The following is a 23,552-nucleotide window of genomic DNA, read 5'->3' on the forward strand; positions in this document are numbered from 1 at the left end:
CTCAAAGGCTGTACACAACACCTTAGAAATTTTTTGGAACTACTGCCCAAAATAGGAATCTCTTTCTCTGGCAGAACTTAGGGACTCAGCCACTTACTTATTTGAAACACAGGAAGAGCAAGACAAAGAAAAGGACGGATTAAAGCAAAAGTTGCAGAAAACCAAAGAAACTTTAAAACAAAAAGAAATAAAAGAGGTCAAAAACTTGGCCACAATTAGAACATTCCCACAACAGAATTCACAGTACCAACAAAGGGGACAAAGAGATACTAGGAAGCGTTTTCTATGTAACAAAATGGGCCATGTAACTTGATTTTGCCCAATGAAAACCAAATCTGAGCAAGGATACAACAGGGTTGGAAATTATCAATATCAAAGATCACAAAATAGAGTGTATAACAACAGTAATTATGAAAAACAGCAAGCTAATGAGAGGAACAAAAACAAGTGCTATGACTATTGAAAATACAAAGAAGAAACAACACCTGACCTGAAAACAATTCTATCCCTCATAATCCAGGGTGCAAAGCCACATTACTCAGAAGTTGTAGCTAAGGGAAACTCATATACACAATGAAGCCAGGAATCAGTCATACTTAGTGTGGCCATTTTTAGGGAGTTTAAACTAAGCTGGTGTAATGTAATGTACCTAATGCACTGAGTGAGAAAGATGGGCAAGTTTTGAGGCCAACAGCAATAACTCTCAAAATGAGGAAGGGAAACATTGGCCATGACAGGATCCACAATGGGACCCAAATAATCCTGAAGACAATGTGAGGTTATATGATGCCACAGAGGCATGGTTAAAAGGAATTAGAGACTGCACAATTTTCCCAGAAAACTGGAAAAATTTTCATGTTAATCAAAAAGAAAATGAACATCCCAACCAGTTTTATGATAGACTATACATGGCAGCCAAAAGATATGCTGGTTTAGAGCCCATTAAGCCCACAAATATTCTTATCATATGGCATCATTTTGTGAGCTACTCCTCCCCCCCCAAAAAAAAATTCACAAGCATTGTCCATACTGGGCTATTATGAATATGGAACAAAGCAATTTGTTTTTGAAGGGTGTGAGAAAGAGGAAAAGGAAAAATTAGAAAAAATTAAACAGGATAGAGAAAGACATATATCTAGGCTCCTATTTTAACATTTGCAGTTGAGGAATTCATAGCTCCTTTATGAAAAGCCACTAAGTCTCTGACTCAGGCAACAGATTACAACATTGAAATTAGAGAGTCAATATGTTGCTTGTTTTTCTGTGGCAGTTCAGGCATGTAGCATCAAAATATGGGAGGAAAAATAAGGAATTTAGAAATAGAAATTGGAACAATAATAGAGACATAAACAGGGCTCATTCTTCTCTTGATGCCAACCATGGTACCACTCTAAGGAAATTCAGTCATAGTGGGGAATGCCAGAGGAATCATGATTTGTGAAAGTGTGTGCATGTAGGTGGGAAAGAGCTTTAAAATCTGAATTTGGGGATTTACTTTCCTGCTCATGATGCTCTATTTGCCATTATTCCAGTTTACTCTCCTCCCCCTAGTAAAGAACCTCATGTAACCCTTAAGATTGGGGATTATAACTTATGATGATTGCCTCCTGGACACTGGGTCTTTCAGATAGGTGTTAGTGAGCAAACCATATTCTTTTTTTAAGTTTATTTATTTAATTAATTAATTTAGAACATTTTTCCATGGTTACAAGATTCAAGTTCTTTTCCTCCCCTACTCTCCCCTCACCCTAACCAATGAGCAGTTCCACTGGGTTTTACATGTGTCATTGATCAAGACGTATTTCCACTATATTAATATTTATACTAGGATGATCTTTTAGAGTCTATATCCCCAATCATATCCCATCAAACCATGTGATCAAGCAGTTGTTTTTCTTCTGTGTTTCTATTCCACAGTTCTTTCTCTGACTGTAGATAGTATTCCTTCCCATAAGTCTCTCAGAATTGTCCTGCATCAATGCATTGCTGCTAGTAGAGAAGTCCATTACATTTGATTGTGCCACAGTGTATCCATCTCTATGTATAATGTTCTTCTGGTTCTGCTTCTTTCACTCTGCATCAATTCCTGGAGGTTGTTCCAGTTCACATGGAATTCATTATTCCTTTTAGCACAATAGCATTCCACAACCAATAGATACCATAATTTGTCCACCCATTCCCCAATTTTCCAAATTTTTTTGCCACCACAAAGAACACAGCTATAAATATTTTTGTAGAGTCTTTTTCCTTATTATCTCTTTGGGGTATAAACCCAGCAGGGTATGATTGGATCACAGGGCAGGCAGTCTTTTAATGTCCTTTGTGCACATTTCCAAATTGCCTTCCAGAATGGTTGGATCAATTCACAACTCCACCAGCAGTGCATTAATGTTCTGATTTTGCCATATCCTCTCCAACATTTATTAGTTGCCTTTGCTGTCATTTTAGCCAATATGCTAGAAGTGAGGTGATACCTCAGAGTTGTCCGGATTTACATTTCTCTAATTATAAGAGATTTAGAACACTTTTTTCCATGTGCTTATTGATAGTTCTGATTTCTTTATCTGAAAATTGCCAATTTATGTCCCTATCCCATTCATCAGTTGGGGAATGGCTTGATTTTTTTTTGTTCAACTTATTAAGCTCCTTATAAATCTGAGTAATTAGACCTTTGTCAAAGGTTTTTGTTGTAAAGATTTTTTTCCCAATTTGTTGCTTCCCTTCTAATTTTGATTGCACTGGTTTTGTTTGTAAGAAAACTTTTTAATTTAATGTAATCAGAATTATTCATTTTACATTTTGTAATATTCTCTATTTCTTGCTTGGGCTTAAAATCTTTCCTTTCCCATAGCTCTGACAGGCAAACTATTCTATGGTCACCTAATTTACTTATAGTTTCCTTCTTTATATTTGTCATCCACCCATTCTGTATTTATCTTGGTGTAGGATGGGTGACATGGATCTAAACCTAATCTCTCCCACACTGTTCTCTAATTTTCCCAGTATTTTTCATAAAATAGTGGGGTTTTGTCCCCAAAGCTGGGATATTTGGGTTTCTCATAAAGTGTCTTGTTGTGGTCATCTACCCCAAGTTTGTTTCACTTATCCTCTCTCCTGTCTTTTAGTCAGTACCATATTGTTTCTATGGCCACTGCTTTAAAGTATGGTTTAAGATTTGATAGTGCTAGGCCCCCATCCTTCACATTTTTTCCATTATTTTCCCTGATGTTTCTGATCTTTTATTCTTCCAAATGAACTCTATAATAATTTTTTCTAATTCAGTAAAAAAGTTTCTTGGTAGTTTGAGAGGTATGGCACCGAATAAGTAAATTAATTTGGGTAAGACTGTCATTTTCATTATATTAGCTTGTCCTACCCATGAGCAATCAATGTTTTCCCAATTGTTTAGATCTAGCATTAATTGTTGGAAAAGTGTTTTGTAGTTATGTTCATATAATACCTGTCTTGGCAAATAGATTCCTAAATATTTAATATTATCTAGGGTGATTTTAAATGGAATTTCTCTTTCTAACTCTTGCTGCTGGGATGTGTTGGAAATATATAGAAATGCTGATGCTTTGTGTGGGTTTATTTTGTATCCTACTACTTTGCTAAAGTTTTGATTATTTCTACTAGCTTTTTGGTTGATTCTCTATGATTTTTTAAGTAGGCCAAAATATCATCTGCAAAGAGTGATAGTTTAGTCTCCTCATTGCCTATTTTAATACCTTCAATTTCTTTTTCTTCTTTGATTTCCACTGCTAGTATTTCTAGTACAATGTTAAATAATAGAGGTGATAATGAGCATCCTTGTTTCACTCCTGATATTATTGGGAAGGTTTCTAATTTATCCCCATTGCAGATAATGTTTTTTGATGGTTTTAAATATATACCGCTTATTATTTTTAGGAAAGGCCCTTCTACTCCTATAATTTCTGGTGTTTTCAATAGGAATGAGTATTATATTTTGTCAAAGGTTTTTCTGCATCTATTGAGATAATCATGTGATTTCTGTGGTTTTAGTTGTTGATGTGGTCAATTATATGGGTAGTTTTCCTAATATTAAATGATGCTAGTATTGCTGATATAAAACCCACCTGATCGTAGTGAATCATGATCACTTTCTGGAGTCCTTTTGCTAGTGTTCTATTTAAGATTTTTGCATCTATGTTCATTAAGGAGATTGGTCTGCAGTTTTCTTTCTCTGTTTTTTGTATTCCTAGCTTTGGAATCAGTACCATATTTGTGTCATAAAAGGAATTTGGTAGAACTCCTTCTTTGCTTATTTTGTCAAATAGTTTGTATAATGTTGGGATTAGTTGTTCTTTGAATGTTTGATAGAATTCATTTGTGAATCCATCTGGCCCTGGGGAATTTTTCTTAGTGAGTACTTTGATGTCTTGTTCAATTTCTTTCTCTGATATTGGATTATTTAAGTATTCTATTTCTTCTTCTGTTAATCTAGGCATTTTACATTTTGTATATATTCAACTATATCACCTCGATTGCTATATTTATTGTCATATTGGGCAAAGTAGTTTTTAATGCTTGCCTTAATTTCCTCTTCATTAGAGGCGAGATTTTCCTTTTCATCACTGATACTATTAATTTGGTTTTCTTCTTTCCTTTTTTAACTAAATTAATTAGTACTTTATGTATTTTATTTGTTTTTTTCAAAGTACCACCTTCTAGTCTTATTTATTAATTCAATAGTTCTTTCACTTTCAATTTTCTTAGTTTCTCCTTTAATTTTTAGGATTTAAATTTGGTTTTCATCTGGGGATTTTTAATTTGTTCTCTTTCTAGTTTTTTAATTTGCATGCCCAATTCATTGACCTCTTTCCTCCCTAACTTGTTAATATATACACTCAGGGATATAAATTTCCCCCTGAGTACTGCTTTGGCTGCATCCCATAGATTTTAATATCATGTCTCATCATTGTCATTCTTTTCAATTAAATTATTAATTGTTTCTGTGATTTATTCTTTAACAAACTGACTTTGGAGAATCATATTTAATTTTCAATTAATTTTTGGTTTGTCTCTCCATATACCCTTGCTAATTATTATTTTTATTGCATTATGATCTAAAAAGATTGCATTTGTTATTTCTTTTCTGCATTTGTTTACTATGTTTTTATGCCCACACATAGTCAATCTTTGTGAATGTACCATGTGCTGCTAAAAAGGTGTTTCCTTTTTTGTCCCTATTTATTTTTCTCAAAATATCTATTAACTCCAATTTTTCTAAGATTTCATTCACATCTCTTATCTCTTTCCTGTTTATTTTTTTATTTGATTTCTCTAGATCTGATAGAGGTAGTTTCAGGTCTCCTACTAGTATAGTTTTACTATCTATTTCCTCCTTAAGCTCCACTAGTTTCTCCTTTAAAAATCTGAATGCTATACCACTTGGTGAATACATGTTGAGTACTTCTATTTCCTTACTGTTTATACTGCCTTTTATCAGGATCTAATTACTTTCCCTGACTCTTTTAATCAGATCTATTTTACTTTGCTTTTGACAGATATTATGATTGCAACTCCTGTCTTCTTTTTCTCAGTTGATGCCCAATAGATTTTGCTCCAGCCTCTTACCTTTACCTTGTGTGTGTCTACCAGCCATGTGTGTTTCTTGTAGACAACATATGGTAGTATTTTGGTTTCTAATTCACTCTGCTATTTGTTTCTATTTTATGGGTGAATTCATATCATTCACATTTAAAGTTATGATTACCACCTGTGTATTCCCCATCATTTTTATTTCCCCTCTTAAGTCTTTCCCTTTCTTTCACTATTTCCTTCTATACCAGTGTTTTGCTTTTAATCAGTCCCTTTAATTCCCACTCTTATTTAACTTCCCTTTCTATCCCCTCCTTTATTATTCCCCTCTCATTCTTTAGGGTCTATTAAATTCCCTCTCCCCTCTCTTTGCCTCCTTTTTGGTACTCCTTGTCCCTCCCTTTTGTTTTCCCCTCTTAACTTCCCTGTAGAGTAACATAGAATTCTATACCCCAGTAGAGCTAGATGCTCTTCTCTCTCAGAATTGATTCCACTGAGAGTGAGGTTTAAGTATTACCTATTAGTATTCTCTTCCTTTCCTTCTTAAAACAACATTCTTCCCCTCCCCCTCCCATGCACCTCTTTATATGGTATACATTATACTATTTTTCTTATTCCTTCAAGTTTCTCTTGGTGCCATCTATTTCCCCCTGCTTTCTTCTTTTACATATCAACTTAAACTACTTAGTACTCCACCTTCTACCTATGAATAATTCTTCTAAGTACTATAGTTTTTGAGAGTTACAAATATAATTTTTCCATATAGGAATATAAACAATTTGGCCTTACTAAAGCCCTTCAAAAAATTTCCCCCTCTTTCTTGTTTACCTTTTCATGTTTCTCTTGAATTTTTGATTTGGACATCAAATTTTCCATTTAGTTCTGGTCTTTTCTTTACAAATACTTGGAAATCTATTTTGTTAAATGCCCATACTTTTCCCTAGAAATATATAGTCAGTTTTGATGGGTAGGTGATCCTTGGTTATAGACCCAATTCTCTTGCCTCTCTGAATATCATATTCTAAGCCTTGTGGTCCTTTAGGGTGGAGGCTGCAAAATCCTATATAATCCTGATTGGTGCTCCTTGATATCTGAATTGTCTTTCTGGCTTCTCACAATATTTTCTCCTTAGCTTGGAAGCCCTTAAATTTGGCACTTATATTCCTGGGGGTTTTCTTTTGGGGATTTAATGTAGGGGGTGCTCTATGGATTCTTTCAATGTCTATTTTGCCCTTGTTCAAGAATATCAGGGCAGTTTTCTTGGATAATTTCTTGTAGAATGATGTCAAGGTTTCTGTTCATTTGTAGGTTTTCAGATAGACCTATGATTCTCAAATTGTCTCTCCTGGGCTTGTTTTCCAGATAAATTGTCTTCTCAATGAGACATTTCATGTTTCCTTCTACTTTGTCATTCTTTTTACTTTGCTTTATTAATTCTTGCTGTCTGTGAGATCATTAGCTTCTAGTTGCTCAATTCTAGTTTTGAAAGTCTGGTTTTCAGCTATGATCTTTTGATTTTTCCTTTTTGTTTTGGTCTGTCCTGCTTTTAATCATCAGGTCATTTCTGGCCTCCTATTTGTTTATAGTTTCATTTGAATTCTGGGCTTCTTTTTCCAAGTGGGAGAGTCTGTCTTTTAACCTGTTATTTTCTTTTTTGAACTATTTCTCACTTTTCTTGCCAAATTTCTCCTATCTTTGTTACTTGGTTCTTGAACTCCAATTTGATTTCCTAGAGAGCTTGTGATCAATTTCCATTTTTTAAAAGTTTGAATGTGTTTTCTTGTTTGTCACCCTCTGCTATCTCCTCTGGAGTCTGCTGTTTTTCCCCATAGAAGTTATACAGGGTCAGAGTTTTTTTTCTTTCTTTCTTTCTTTCTTTCTTTTTCTTTTTGGTAGTTGTAGATTGTAGTTCTTGGGTGTTGGTGGCAATTGCTGTGTTAGTTTTTTCTTCCCTTCCCAGGAGAAGTCTGAGTGAGGAGGGTAGACAGGTCTCTGTGTTTCGAGCTACAAAGCAGTTTTTGCACTGAGGCTATTTTTCAGTCTCCACCACGTGTGCTGTGGGCATTCCGTCTCTGCCCTATCTCTTTGCCCAAGCTCTGTTTTCTTCAGCCTTCTGGGGTACTAAGTCTTGCTGCTCTCAGGGGTAAGTCTGTGGTGTCCTCAGCCATCCCTACCCACCCCCTAAGAACCTAGAGATTGTTCTACACTGGCTCTGACTCTGGTGCTGTAGGTGGCGTGGAGGAGGGGTGATCAGCTTGTGCTTTGGTAGGAGTAATTTTAACCCCTTATCGTGTGGAAATGCTTCCTCCTCACCTTGTGTTCTGTGGGCCTCTGTCAGTAGAACATTCATTCATCCTGATGCTGAACCCCACTGTGAATCTCTTGGGGAATCCCTCAGCTCTTATATAAACTCAGTCCACAAAATCATGCTCTCCAGGTGGTTCTTTGTCCCTACAACTGCCTAAATCACTCTGGGTTTCACCCTCTTAAATCAGATGTTCTTCTTCAGAATAAGACAAAACGTGTCCCTTACCTTCCATTCCTTAGTACCGTTTTACCAAAGAAAGTATTGAAGGGATATCCCTATTAACTGATTCATTGAATGAGCAAGGGATTTTAATATTATGCAAATCTGAATATAATCTACCAATTCTCTCAGTAAAAAAAAATCCTAAACCAGACCATGATGGGTTCATTTTCTGCAGGATGTGCATGCAGTTAATTCACATGTTGTACCTAGAAATCAAGGGGTGCCAAATCCTGCAATCATCATATCCTCAATCCCTAGTGAAATTACAGTGAAATATCTTTGTTCTGCTTTTTTTCCCATTCCTATTCATGTAAATCCTAGGAATATATTAACTTTCATTTGAACATGTTCCCATCCCAGTGAGCATGGACTCATTTGCCTCAGTGATATGTAGAGAACTCAATCTTATGCTCTCAAATTTTACAGCAAAACTTAGCTACTATCATATTTTAGGGTTCTATTTTAGATCGATATGTTGAGAATTTTATTTTAGCAGCACTAGATGCATAGACATGCTAGGAAAGTTCTAGGCATTTCCTTTTAAAGTGCTTTCAGAGAGGCTAAAAGGTTTCTAGGGCAAAGCTACAGTAGTGCCTTCCAAAAGTGGAATATTTGAGTTTTATTTTAGCAACTGAAATCTGCTCTATTTCCCACAATCACACTGAAGCTATTTTGTAACTCTCTGTGCCTTCTTCTAAGAGGAAACTGAGAGTAATCTTAAGGTCCACAGAGTTCTATAGACAAATAGATGCCTGTTACGGGGAAATTTCTAATTCCCTTGAACCTCTCATAAAAATTTAGTCCCTGACCCCTTCAATTAGATTTTAGTACCTGTCACTTTTCACAAAAGTAAAACAGGCCATTCTATCTTCTCCTATTCCAGACTATAAAAAGTCATTTATGTTGTACCAACATGAACAGAGGGATATGACTTCTGGGTTTTGACTCAAGCTGTGGAACCCATATAATGCCCGCTAGCCAATTATTCTGCACACCTGGATTGAGTGTCAGCTGGAGCATCACCACTCTGCCTTCAGCCTGTTGCTTCCATAGCTCTCCTGGTGAAAAAAGCCTCAGACATAATTCTGGGTTCTCATTTAACTGTTCTCTGCTCTTATGAGGTCAAGAAATTACACATTTTCAGATCAAAGGCTTGCTAGGTATAAGATCACTTTCTAAGGGAATGAGACTATCACCCTTAAATTTTATACAGTCCTTGAGCTTGCAACATTTCTTCCTGATTCACCAGGCTCTGGGGAACTACAATATGATTGTACATCCATAGTGGACATGGCTGAGAATCCCTGTAATGATATCCCTGATTAACTTTTACAAAACCTTGATTTAGTCCTCTACACTGATGGTTCTTCTTTCATAAGGGATGGCATATGCCACAGTAGCACTGCAGTTGTATCATGGTCATCTGGAACGCTTCATTACCTCCATATTTTACCTCCCAGAAAGTGGAATTGATTGCCTTGAGAGAAGGCAGGAAAGAAAGCAATAATAAAATGGACTCCAGTTATGCTTTTGGAGTCTGTCATGTTGTTGACATGCTCTGGATGCCAAGAATATTTGTGATTTCTCTTGGCAAAACAATTGTGAATGCAGAGATCATTAAAGAACTCTTGTCTGCTCTTCAGCTACCCACAGCCTTGTTTATTGTTTATTGTTTTCTCCATACAGAAGGGACTGACTTTGTCTTTAGAGGACATCAGCAGGCAAACACTGTAGCTAAAGGCTTGTGGCCTCAGAATGACCTGAGTTAATTTAAAATATTTATCTGGATGTGGATAGTGTTCTTTCTCATAAGACCCTCAGAATTGTGCTGGATCATTGCATTGTTGATAGTAGAAAAGTCCATTACATTCAATTGTGCCACAGTGTATCAGTCTCCATGTACAATGTTCTCCTGGTTCTGTTCCTTTCACTCTGCATCAATTCCTGGAGGTCACTCCAGTTCACATGGAATTCCTCCAGTTTATTATTCCTTTCAGCACAATAGTATTCCATCACCAAGATATACCACATTTTGTTCAGCCATTCCCCAATTGAAGGTCATCCCTTAATTTTCCAAGTTTTTGCCACCACAAAGAGCATGGCTATAAATATTTTTGTACACAAATTTTTCCTTATTATCTCTTTGGTGTACAAATCCAGTAGTGGTATAACTGGATCAAAGGCAATACCTGAATTAATTTTGACTGTGACATCTAATGATGAACCAAATTTCCCTTTCTCTTTTATAATGAACAGGAAGTGGAGAAGTAGAAGCAGATGTTTAAAGCAAGGCAGATTAGTGTGGTTTGGGTGTCATCAGAAGGAAAACTCTTCCTTTGCAGAAGCTTCCATCATCTAATATGCTTATCTATTCACAGGAGTAGCCTTTTTTTGTAATCAAGGAATTGTGGATTCCATTAAAAGAGTTTGGGTGGCCCCAGGTCTTGCCAATATAGCCTCCTATGTGTTAGCATGCTTTCTGTGCTAAGGATTTTAGTGGACATCTTCTGGTTTACACACCCTCTGCTGGCAGGGCAAGTAAATAAAATAACTGCACATTTTAATATTTTAAAAAATTAACCCTTAATTTCATCTTAGAATCAATGCTATGTATTGGTTCTAAGGCAGAAGAGCAGCAAGAGCTAGGCAATGGGGGTTAAGTGACACAGATCTAGAAAGTGTCTGAGACCAGATTTCAAACAAGGATGTCCTATCTGTAGGCCTTGCAATCAATTCCTTAAGCCACTTGTGAAATGATCTCAACATTAAAAAACTAAAATTAAAAACTAAAGCTGAACATTATAAGGTTTGTCTTCTTATAATGTACCAGTTCACTAAATGGACAAAAACCTTCCCTGGTACTTAAAAATTTGTAGATATGTAATCCCCGATTTGGCCCACCTGTCCACATTGACTCATATAAGAGTGTTCATTTTAATAATTTTGTTTTATCATAGGTTTATTGTTATTTTGGAATTATTCTCAAATTTCATACAACCTAGCATTTCCAGGGACCATACTACATTTAACATATGAACAAAGAACTTAAAACCATGATTGGCAAACTATGCACAGAGACTCACTTGAAGTGGACTGAGATTCTTCCTTTAACCCAATTTTTGTTGTGCAGGAGACCTAGGAGAGATCTACATGTCTGCCCATTTGAAATGCTTTTTGGACATCCCCTATTCAGGCCAAATCTTTTCCCCTGCATATACATCATCATTATGAGGGGATGTCTCTGTTACCTCATATATAGAAATTACAGGTCAGATTACATGAACTTCATGACTCTTTGGTAGTAGTACAAACTGGACCCTTAGACTTCTCATTCCATGATATACATCCAGGAAACAAGGTATATATAAAAAACTTCCAGCAAATTGGTGGGACTCAGCCTACTTGGGCTTCCAACCCTTCCAAATGTTGCTCACTACTCTGACTCCCATCAAAACTGGAGAAAAAAGACTCTCAGATTCATTGCTCTCATGTAAAATCAGTACTATCTATTGACACTGATTAACTTATATCTTGTCACTTTCATTGTACATCATTGTGTGTCTTTCTTTAGATTTGATTTTGCTTTTATTTTATTCTTCGTATCTTTTTGTGATTAGGGATTTTATAGCCAATCCTAATTTTGTTTACTTTGTTTTTAAAAAACACTACCCTCATTGGGTATAATTTTGTTCTCAACATTAAGCCATATTGCCTTTTCTACTTTTGTTCTCTCTTCTGATGACTGGACTAAGGATAATGCTATTTTTAGGGTCTATAGACAACTATGGCTACTCTATGCCAAATTAAGGACATTGATCCTTATGGATATTGTCACCAGCTCCATTGGAGCTCTGTTTTATCATGGGCAACAATTCCAGTCCATACAAATGAGACTTTGCCACAACTTGCAGCTCATGTGGTCATATATTGCCAAGCAAGCCTTTCGCCCTCTTGCCTTTGTTGCCACATTAATAGTAACAGATGGAGCCCATCAACCTGTTCACAATCATTATCAATGGGCTTTGAAAGAATCACGTATTTTTCAAATATTGGTTGATTTTAACATACATTAAGGTAATTTTCAGATATATGAGAGCCCCACTCCCAGACTGACTATTTACCCACCTTTGGTTTATGTGTCAAAACAGGTAAGGGATCATTGGGTATCAGATACATGTGTGACAATCTGAACTGCAACCTCACTATTCGATTCCATAACACAATATTTATCTGTGCTAAGACATAGCTCAATAGGATAAAAGGTAGGTCCCATAAGTACATATATTTTACAACTGTTATTGCCTCATCACAGTTGAAGACAGAGTTCGCATAGGGTGTAATGACTCCTGGGTAACTCTATATCTGTTACTCCTCAGCTTACTCTTCCCTTCCAAGGGTGGGTATGAGACCTGTGGTTTGACCTATGTAACCCCCCACACTACCACACCACTAATCTCAATGCATAATCATTTTATTGGCTGGACAAAAAAGTGTATGATTAGGAATATGGATACCTGGTGGCATACATGAGCAGGAGGTCTAGTCCTAATTCAATAGCCACTTTTTCTGCAACAAAGAGATATTTCTGGACTGCTAAGCCCAAATTTGAGATGCTGGTAGTAATGGATTCTATTGGGAATATCTCTGCAAATTTGAGAAATTAGCTCAGGGCCAAGCCCCCTCCCAAACTTCTAAAGCTAACTCCTTCTTCCAAGAAGATATTGATTCCTTGGCAAAGACAGTCATACAAAAACTGGCTAGCCCTTGATACACTTACAAGACTTCTGGATATGCCTATGCTCTTATTAATCAATCTTGTTCTTACATAAATTTAAGTCAGGTAAAATTGTTGAAAGTGTCCATGAGCTTCGAAGAATTTTGAATGACAGAAAAATCACATTAGATCAGTGGTTCTCAACCTTTCTAATGCCGTGACCCCACAATACAGTTCCTTATGTTGCAGTGACCCCAAACCAAAAAATTATTTTGGTGGCTACTTCAAAACTGTAATTTTGCTACATTATGATTCAGAATGTAAATACCTCATATGCATTATGTATTCTCATTGCTACAAATTGAGAGGTTGAGAACCGCTGCATTAGAGACACATGTGACCTCTGATGATACATGGCACAGATTTGTTAGCAACTGTGCCCAAATGGGCTTTTTTCATTCTAGGAATTATTATAGTTTTCAGACTTTGCCTTAATTCTATAAAGTCTATGCCAAGCTTTTTACAGGGGAAAAACTTATGTATATGCATACTGAAAATCATGGTCATGTTAGAGTTATAATAAATTTCAGTTTTAAGGAATCAATCTGCATTAAAAAAATAAATGCATTTAACTGTTACATTAATGGGGTTTGAGAAATGGTCTTTTTGATATTTTTTCCTCTCTTATTAGTTTTAATTATGATTTTTAACTTGAATTTATGGAATTACACACAATACTTGGTATCAAGGGATCTCTTTTTAATGTCTAATAGCTTGACATGACATACCCCAAAACTTAGACTACTGAAACCTACTATGTGATTAAATCTTATGAGACTATAACTGATATTTTGAGTCTGATTCCAGGAAAACTACAAAGGAACTGTTAATAAGCCACTGATCAGGGATGATAAGTTGATAATCAATGGACACTCTCCAAGGTGGAGAGAGCTGTCTCAGGGGAGATTTGAAAGAGCAATTGTTCAGAAATGACTGAGGGAGGACTCTTCTGACTTGGGCAGTTGTATCTTTACTCCAGATTGCTATCCCTATGAGCCTTGTACAGTATAGAAATCAGATGCCTCTTTCTTTTCTTCTTTGGTGTGGCAATTTTCCCTAGTTATGACAGATGGTGTTTAATTTCAATATTGTTGCACCTGACCTACATGCTTTTAGGATATACACCTTGAATATGTAGCACAGACTTGTTATAATTTTTATTTCTATGTTTTTTCTTATTTGGGGGAAATATACTTTATATATTATTTGGGTGACATTTAATGCATTCTTAAGTGAGTAACCTAACCACACATCGTATACTAAGTCTTCTATTGTTCTATAAGAATATTAACCATGAGGGTTGGAGGGCAGCTGGGTGGCTCAGTGGATTGAGAGCCAGACCCAGAGATGGGAGGTCCTGGGTTCAAATCTGACCTCAGACACTTCTTATCTATGTGATCCTGATCAAGTCACTTGACCCCCGTTGTCTAGCCCTTACCACTCTTCTGCCTTAGAACCAATACACAGTATTTATTCTAAGATGGAAGGTAAGGGTTTTAAAAAAAGAATATTCACCATGAAAGAATGGTATTTTGTGTTATCATCTGGTTATGTATATGCTTATATGTAGGATTAGATCCCAAGAAATATTTCATTCGCCTGAGTGGGGATTGTGATGGACAAAAAGGTCCATTGAGTAAGGTCTTTTTAAAGCAATTTTAGGGATAAATATATATCTCCAGTAACCTGGGCCAGAAAATCAGATCTTCCAGAAAAGATTCTGTGAGGACCATCATAATTCCAGACAGACTAAAAAGATCACAGCAATAGAGGATGCCCCCAGAAATTAGACACTGGATCATGAGACTTTGAGTGAGCCTTTGTTTATAATGATCTGAACTGTGGGGGCAATGGGCAATTCATCCACTTCTGTCCTTCCCATACACGAATATTTTATACTGACTATAAAACCCTTGTGCCAGAAAAAGTAAATACCCCCTAATGGCTCCTTGTCGATTTGTCTTTCAGTCATTTTTGATATGTTAAGAAATGGCAAAATGTAGTTAGGCCCTTCATAAAATATATATAGCTTAGGATCCTTATGTACCCTGGTGAGACAATCCTGAAATGTATCAATATTATATATGCAATGATTCACTGGGAAGACTGCTATGCCTTCCAAAGAATCAGAGGGGGTATGTAAGAACTGAACACCAGTTTGTATCCCTTTTCTTGGTATCCTAAGATCAATTTTGGTGTGTTTCTCTAATGAACTAGGTTTCCATTCATCCCCCCATTCTCTGATTAGATTTATAATGAGGTCTAAGGTATATCTGCAAAGGAGGACACCAGCAGAAGCCTTGTAGCTCCCTGGAGTCTCAGAAGATGCTTGCCTCTTGTCCCACATGACTGCTGGTATTTGGAAGACCAGCCTCTGACCTGAACTGAAGTAAAATCTGTCCAATCAGGATAACCCAGTAAAATTAATGTCATAAGGATATAAGGTTTGGATCAAGAAATCCAAAAGCTCTTTACCTACTGAGCAAGGACACAAGGTAGACAGCACACTTGGGTTAACTTGGAAAACAGCCATGTGATGGACCCACTTTGCACTTTTAATAAATAATTACAAATAAATATACAGTCTTCAGAGAATTTTAATCATAACACAAAACAAAGAGCAGTACTGTATGTGATGCTGTGGATTGATGCATCATGTTGTAAAATAGCCATAATTTAGCTCTATGGAAATCATTAAATAAATTTTGGTCCAAAATTTAAAAAAAAATTGGGTTGTCTTTATGAAAAAGTAAGCAGGAACCATCATATGTCTTCCATAAGAATTTAATATATATTACTCAGCCAAAAGGAAATGGGATCTGAATTGGCTTTGTAATTTAATTAATAAGGGTTTAATAAATATTTTTGATCCATTTATTTATTCAGTTTATCAGTCAGCAAGCTGGTCTTTCTGAGTCCTACCCTTTAGGGCTATACAGGAAAATTCTAATATTTCTTCTAGGAAGTCCATCAAATGTTTGAATACAATTTGTGAGAGACTGTGGGAAAGTTGCTTGTTTGGAATCCTCTTGGTTCTTCCCTGTGCCTGGCAGGTAACGTCATGAATTCCCATGAATCTGCCTAATTATTGGTTCCTGCTGTTGCTGGGCAGTAACATCATATCTTCCTGTGTGTCTTAACCTATATATGCTTTGTGTGAAACCAATAAAGCTTTGTCGCTATGCATTTTCATATAGCGTCCATTCGTTACTCTTCATTTCGTTACCCCAAGTGAGGTCACACAGGGCTGGCCAACCTTGGCAATGAGCCTTACAAAAATGGCATCCGGATTTAGGGACGTAATGCTTCGTAACCCCTATTCCTTTGCTGGTCATAGGATGACGAAGAGTTAATGGCCTCTGCCCCGAGACTGCAGCTCGGGTGTGCAGGGGATCAAACAGAGATAAGAGTGCCGCATTGGCGGGCCTCCTCTGTTCCCTAACTTTGTCTCTCTCTTTCACTTTTTAGTTTATCTTTTAGCAGTAATGGGTAATTTAATTCCTGTCCTTTTAAAGGACAAAGATTGGCAAACAGTTCCAAGATCTCCTAGGAACTGGTTAACTCCCCTGTTAACACTATGGGGAGGATTGGGGAGGATAGGTTGTATCTCTCGAGAAAACGTTCATTATCCTTCTTTGATAATGTTCCAATCTTTCTTTCTTGTGACCTCTCAGACAGCTCTAAGCTGTCCCCGGATAGTTCTAAACTGTCCCCTATTAGGGACCCCTTTCCCCCGGTTCTTTTATTGGAACCCCCCCTTCAGTTCTCTTTGGAGAACCCCTGACACTGTGTGCTGGTCATGCAAAGTTTCGATGCTACAGAGATCCCCTCATTGGTGAGTATATGAGATACTCTAAGGGTGAGAGGAAAATTATATTTTTTCTTTAGGATGGATCCTAAAACACTGATTTTTTTTCAAAGCATGCTTGTCACAATGTTGTGTGTTTCTGTTTATCGTTGTCTTTGTCAAAGTCTCATCTCTATGTATTTTTAAATTGGACACTCACAAAAAGAAAGAAAATAAAATGGGATAGTTGCAAGATTGAACTTGCCTGTCAAAAATCCTCAGCAGAGGACAAAAGCAAATACCTGTTCCATGATTTTTTTCCTCTTTCTTCCTTTGGATGGGCCCCCAAAGGAGCGAAAAAGAGAAAAATTCAGAGCAGGAAAAGGGAGATTTTTACTCCACAATTAGAGGCTATTTTTCATTCATTCATATATGAATTGCTTTAAGATTAATGGTTTGATGTATGCAATTTGGGAGGATCGTTAATGATTTTGATATGATCTAAATTTAATTTTGTGTATTGTAGTAACTATTTGTCATGTTAATAATGTTAACCAGATTTTATTGAGCACAACAAAACTCATGGTTAGAAGTTTATTTTGTTAAATCTTGCTATGCATAATGGTTTCAGTGAATTTGAGAATTATCTAAATGTGGCTGATAGCCAGACTAATTCAGAGAGGGAATATTTTATTTTATAAGGACAAAAATTGCTCTGGCTACTTTATAGATGTAAAAGTCATCCAGAAAAAGTTGTTATGTTGTTGAGAAAAACTTATTCAAGAAATTAAGTTTGGGATTTTTTCAAATCAGATTTATTTTCATGCATGTGCTATCAGGAATAGTAACAAAAAATTATATGACACACAAGAAATTTAAGCGATTAATCTGTTCATGGGATTTAATAATATTAGTACTAGGAATTTGGTATTTTGCAAGAGAAAATTTCTAAACGTTGTTGTCTTTGACTAAGGTTATATGAATTGCTTTTAAAATGTGTACAATGTATAGAAAGGAATTTAAGGGTATATGATATGCAAACTGCAGCCTTGGAATAAAAAATGGCTTGTCATAAGGATTAAATACAATTCAGGATAGTACCTTTCCTCTACTTACAATAATGGTAAAGAGGAGAAGCCAGAAGAAATAATAGTAATGGCTAGAGATACTAGTTGATACTGTGAATTCTAGTGTTAAATAGATAGAACAAATTATAAATTGGAATTTAATCAGGTATGTAGCAATATTTTGAGTGAAAAGAAAACTAAACTGTAGGTTTTATTCTACTTTAGACAGAAATTTGAGAGGAGTGCACGTAAATGCTGTGTACTTCAGTTTGGTTAAACACTGAAACATCGCTAAAGGACTTAATCAAAGTTATTTGGGAGTTGTGGAATTCAAACTAAAATCCACTGAGAGTAAATTATTATGAAAGAGGTTTGAGAAATTCAATATTTTAAATTATAGTAAGCTCACTTGTTAAAGAAGGATGAGATAAGGCTCTTAAGTAATAAATCTAAACTGAGCCAAGCAGCCTTGGGATAAACTTTCTCAGAAGCTATTAACCCCTTCCTTGCACACAGGAAGGAGAAAGAAGTGCTTATTATTATTCTACACTGATACTTATGAACTGAAATAAGGACCTCAAAGAGTTAACAACCACTGTGTGATAGAACTTAAGATGAGTATATTTTAATTGTAGAAATGGAGGTTTTAAAATGCTCAAACAAACTTTGCCAGCCTTGTCTGACCAAGTAGCTTGTTTGAAGCTGTGGAATTTTAATGCAAACATTCCATGTCCAGAATGATAAGATTATTCAGCCAACAATATGTAGCTTCATCCCTTCATTAATACTACATTTTCCTGCTCTGCACATCATCCATTATATAGATTATATTCTTATTGCGGCTGAAGATGAATCTCAAATACGCAAGTTCTATAGTTAATTGGAAATTACCTTGCAAAAATACCATTTAGTCAAGAAAAGATTCAAAAAACAAGTCCCGTACTCTATTCAGGGGCTCAGTTATATGTAAGAAAGGACTGCCTTAATACCTTAAATGATAATCAGAAATTGTTAGGTAATATTAATTTCTTACTACAACTGAATTTCAACCTTTATTCAAAATACTGGAAGGGAGTTCTGATTTGAATTTCTCTGGAACTTTAACACCTGAGGCCTCTCTTGCTTTAGAGATAGTAGAAGACAAATTGAATCAGGCTCCACTTAACCACTATCAGCCTCAATTAGCCGTGGAAGTGAATATTTTTGCAACTTTCATGTTACCAACAGGTGCCTTAACTGAGAAACAAAAAGTCATTGAATGGTTAAATCTAAAAGCAAAATGGGAAAGGCATAGAACATGTGATCTCAGGTTTAGGATAGTATCTTCATGAAATCCGGGTACCTAATGCTAAAGATATAATACAGAAATATTTACAAAGTCATGACGAATGGTCTTTACTATTAGTGTACCTTATTGCTATTACCACCTACATTCCACAAAGCTTATTTTCTTTTTTGTCACAACATCCTATTGTTTTTTCTCATATTCTAAGAGATCGTCTGGTATCAGGACCTAATGTTTTTGTTGATGCAAATGCTAATTACAAGGCAGGAGTATAGAAGGAAAGTAGCTCACCTGTCATTTTTACCCTCCCTGAAACAGATAATGGACCTGCTTATACTTCCAAACATTTTTTTCTTTTTTGCCAACAAGGACAAACTATTGTGGAGCACAGTAATCAGATCTTAAAAAACATTTCTTTTAAAACAAAAAAGGGGAGACAGCACCCCACATTGATGATTGGCAATAGCTATATATACTATAAATAATTTGATTTTTACTTCCAATAATTTATCCAGAGCTGAAAAATTTTTTCTCTGCATTTTCTTATGTACGAAATTCAGGTACCACTCCTGTGCTCCCTGACCCAGAACAAAAATGTGGCATGTGGAAAGATGATAATCAAACTTGGCAAGGACCACCCAGTGGTCCTACAAGACCGAGATTCTGTTTGTGTCTCCACAGGTAAAGACGCAGTATGGCTCCCTCCTCGCTGAGTTCAAGAAATTGACCATAAAGAGAAGAACAAGGGGAGGGCGCAAGAAGCCTCACAAGGAGACTTGACAACGTCTCCATAAGATACTGACTTCTGCTTCTATTCCAGAATTTAAGTGCAGCTATTGGAATAAAGAGATGGGTTTTTTGGGAACAACCACCTTGGGTAGAGTATGTCAGCATGGGACACGCTTTACCGGAAGCCATCTGATATACAAAAACTAACTGATTCCTGGCATTTATCATTTTGAGAGACAAGCTAAGGACAACCATCAGGCCAACAATTTGTTTGTGCCTTTCAATTGGAACTAGACTAATTGAGGCATCCCCAGTGTGCCTCGCAAGAGACCATCCTGCATGCCTGCCCCTCAGATCTCTGCAGGTGCATTATTATGATCATTCTGACCTATCAGACTCTTTATGGATAGGAACTTATCGTGTAGACAAAGGGGTAAAATATGAAGGTTACAGCCAACTGCAATATCTAGGTTGGCTGGGGGAATCTTGTGATTGTATTTGGGGACAAGAAAGACCTATTTGTCTATATGTGATGGGATATGAACAAAGAGACACTGTTAATATGTTTCCGCCCTTGCTGTCATGTAGATCTAAAAGGGGCATCATGTATTCATTGGAAAAATATGATTTGGGTATATTGGTATAACAACACAAGATGTATTGGAAAGAAACTGGATTCTTATAAATTTCATGATTGTTTTATAGGAGGATACAGCTCACCTTTGTGGGTGATGCCCCCAGAACTAATTGGATACATTCTGCTAATTTCACACAGATTTTGACTGATTATGGAAAAATAGCCCTGGCATTGGATAAAGTAAATATGTCTCATTAGGTTAATGTTACTTATAATGAAAAAACCAGTAAATAGAAGTGTTACATTAGACACTCAAGCTAGATACTCAGGGGGATGGTATCACTCACCTGCAGTTAGAGCAATGGAAAGATTATCTCAACTAATCAGCTCTAGAAAAAGAAAATGTATTTCTTGCATAGTTTTAGCTATTGTAGCCTTGATAGCCTCCCTTACTGCTACAACTGTCAGTAGTGGTTCTATAGCACAAAGTGTAGCTAATGTTCGTGTCCTGGAACATGATGCAGAATATTTGCATGGGCTTGCACAGAATGTAACCAAAGCTTTGCATATACAGCAAGATATTAATACAAGGGTTTTTTATGCTTTACAACAAATATCTAAAGATGTATTGTTATTAATTAATCAAGTAGAAATTATAGCTATTATGGGTAAATTAAGGTGTGATTATCGTTATTCAGCTTTTTGTCTTCTTCCTATTAAAGTTAACAAGTCTGATGCATTTGAAAAAATTAGAAATGATCTACAAGGTCTTTGGCTAAAAAGCAATATCTCTGAAAACATCCAACAATTGAGCCGTATTATTGAAGAAATGGATACTTCCTTAGCTGAGGATCTTTATCCTGAACATATTGCTGATTCTATATACAATTGGATTAAATCAGGCCAAAGTTGGCTGTCGCCTTTAGCTCAAATGAGTATAACCATATTGACTTTCATAATGTTTATAGTTATGTTACTGGTCCTTCTTCCCTGTCTATTCCAGCTCCTTGTGTCCAGCATGGGTAGGATTGGACAAGTTCTGACCCAACACCGCATATTGTTGCAAAACAAAAAGGGGGAATTGTAGTTGAGGCAGAACCATAAGAATTAAAGCCCTCCTCTTCTCCCTGCTTGGGTTGCATAATCAGGGTTGTGGGTTGAACTGTGTACGACCTGCCCAGCTGTGTGCTCAAGGTTGGAGTAGCAGCAGAGGGAGGACTGATAAGGTTTGTGAGAAAGAAACTGCAAGGTTGGAGTAGCCAGCAAAGGGAGGATTGATAAGGTTTGTGAGAAATTGTGAGAGACTGTGGGAAAGTTGCTTGTTTGGAATCCTCTTGGTTCTTCCCTGTGCCTGGCAGGTAATGTCATGAATTCCTATGAATCTGCCCAATTATTGGTTCCTGCTGTTGCTGGGTGGTAACATCATATCTTCCTGTGTGTCTTAACCTATATATGCTTTGTGTGAAACCAATAAAGCTTTGTCACTATGCATTTTCATATAGCATCCATTCATTACTCTTCATTTCATTACCCCAAGTGAGGTCACACAGGGCTGGCCGGCCCTGGCGATGAGCCTTACAACAATTGGAGTTTCTCCCTCATAGTTTCTGCAGATTTGACCCCCAGAACTGAACACAATATATTGTAAATAAGTTGACAAGGAGAATTTGGTAAATAGCAAGTGAATTACCCTGCACATAGAGGTAGGTAATGGTCAGGATAAATTGTATAAGGATTCACTCTTTGGTTCAAATTGTGAAAACTAGAAGGTAGTCTGGCAGAAACTAGGTATTGTGCAAGATTTTATACCATTTACCAAGATAATATCAAAATGATTACATAATCTAGACATAAAGGATGATATCATAAATGAATTAGAACAGAAAAAGTATTACATATCATATTTATATGATGAAGAAGAATTTGTGAATAAACTAGAGATAGCATTGTGGGATGTAAAATAAATTATACTAAATATAAAATTTTACACAAATAAAACTAATATTACCAAAATTAGAAACCAGAAAATTGAAAAAATTATAGTTTCTCAGTGATTTCATATCTAAAATATATAGAGAACTTTTTCAAATGCATAAGAAGTTAAGGCATTCGTAATTTAATTAATAGTCAAAAGATTTGAATGATAATTTTTGGATAAAGAAATCAAAGTTGTATGTAGCCATATGGAAAAAATTATTTAAATCATTATTGACTAAAGAAAATGCAAATTTAGAAACTCTGAAATATTATCTCACACATAAAAGATCAGTTAAAATGGAAAAATAACAAAATGACAAATGTTGAAGGGAATGTGGAAAGAAAGGAACACTAATAAATATACTGTTGGTGGAACATGAACTGATCCAACCATTTTGGAGAGCAATCTGGGGTTATGCCCCAAGAGTTATAAAACTTGTATACACTTTGACCCAGCAATACCAATATTAGGTTTGTTTTCCAAGATGATCAGGGGAAAGGACAATAATTTATATATTCTAAAATATTTATAGCAGATCGCTTTGTAATGGCAAAGAACTAGAATTTGAGGAGATGCCCATCAACTGGGAAGTTTTAAACAAGTTAGGACATGTGATTGTGATGGATTACTAAGCCATAAGAAATGAAGATCATTTAATTTAAAAAAAACATGGAATGATCCATATGAAATTATGAAGAGTAAAATTAGTGAAACAAAAAATACCTCCTACATATATCTATAGAAATATTGTTTGACAAATAACTTGTATATGTCCACCTAAAAAAGAACTACTAAGTAGAAATAAGCAAGATATAAAACACTTAATATTTTTGTCAAATGATGCCTTTTCTAGTGCATGGAGATTAAGAAGGGAGGGAGATTACTGAAAACTTTAATGTAACAAATAAATATTTTAAAAGGATAAAATTGTATCTCTAGTGTAAATATTGTTTGACTGTCTAATGCATCCCTCAAGACAATAATGCAACATAATGATAATGGTAATACTACCAAAATTAATTCATACTTTTAATGCTATGCTAATCTAATTACCAAGAAGATATTTACAAAGCCTGATAAAATGATATATAAAGGGAAATCATAAAAATAAGAAAGAATTAAGGATGAATAGCATTTTGATACCTCAAACTATATTATAAAGCCTCAGTCATCAAAATAATCTCATATTTGGTTAAAAAATAGAAAGCTAGATTAATGGAACAAACTGGAAAAGAGAGATTCAGAAAGAAAAGAAGTCAATAA

General features: G+C 35.8%; 1 long non-coding RNA gene across 1 annotated transcript in view; it reads right to left on the bottom strand.

Moving 5' to 3' along the window:
• The window catches only part of LOC130456505 (uncharacterized), a 49,775-nt gene extending 27,443 nt beyond the window's left edge, over positions 1-22,332 (bottom strand). The window contains exon 1 of the long non-coding RNA XR_008915483.1: positions 1-22,332. This exon is cut by the window's left edge and continues 23,103 nt beyond it. This is a non-coding gene — a long non-coding RNA (uncharacterized LOC130456505).
• Positions 22,333-23,552: the final 1,220 nt, after the last annotated feature.

Source organism: Monodelphis domestica, chromosome 1, assembly GCF_027887165.1.
Source record: "Monodelphis domestica isolate mMonDom1 chromosome 1, mMonDom1.pri, whole genome shotgun sequence".
Classification (NCBI taxonomy): Eukaryota; Metazoa; Chordata; class Mammalia; order Didelphimorphia; family Didelphidae; genus Monodelphis; species Monodelphis domestica.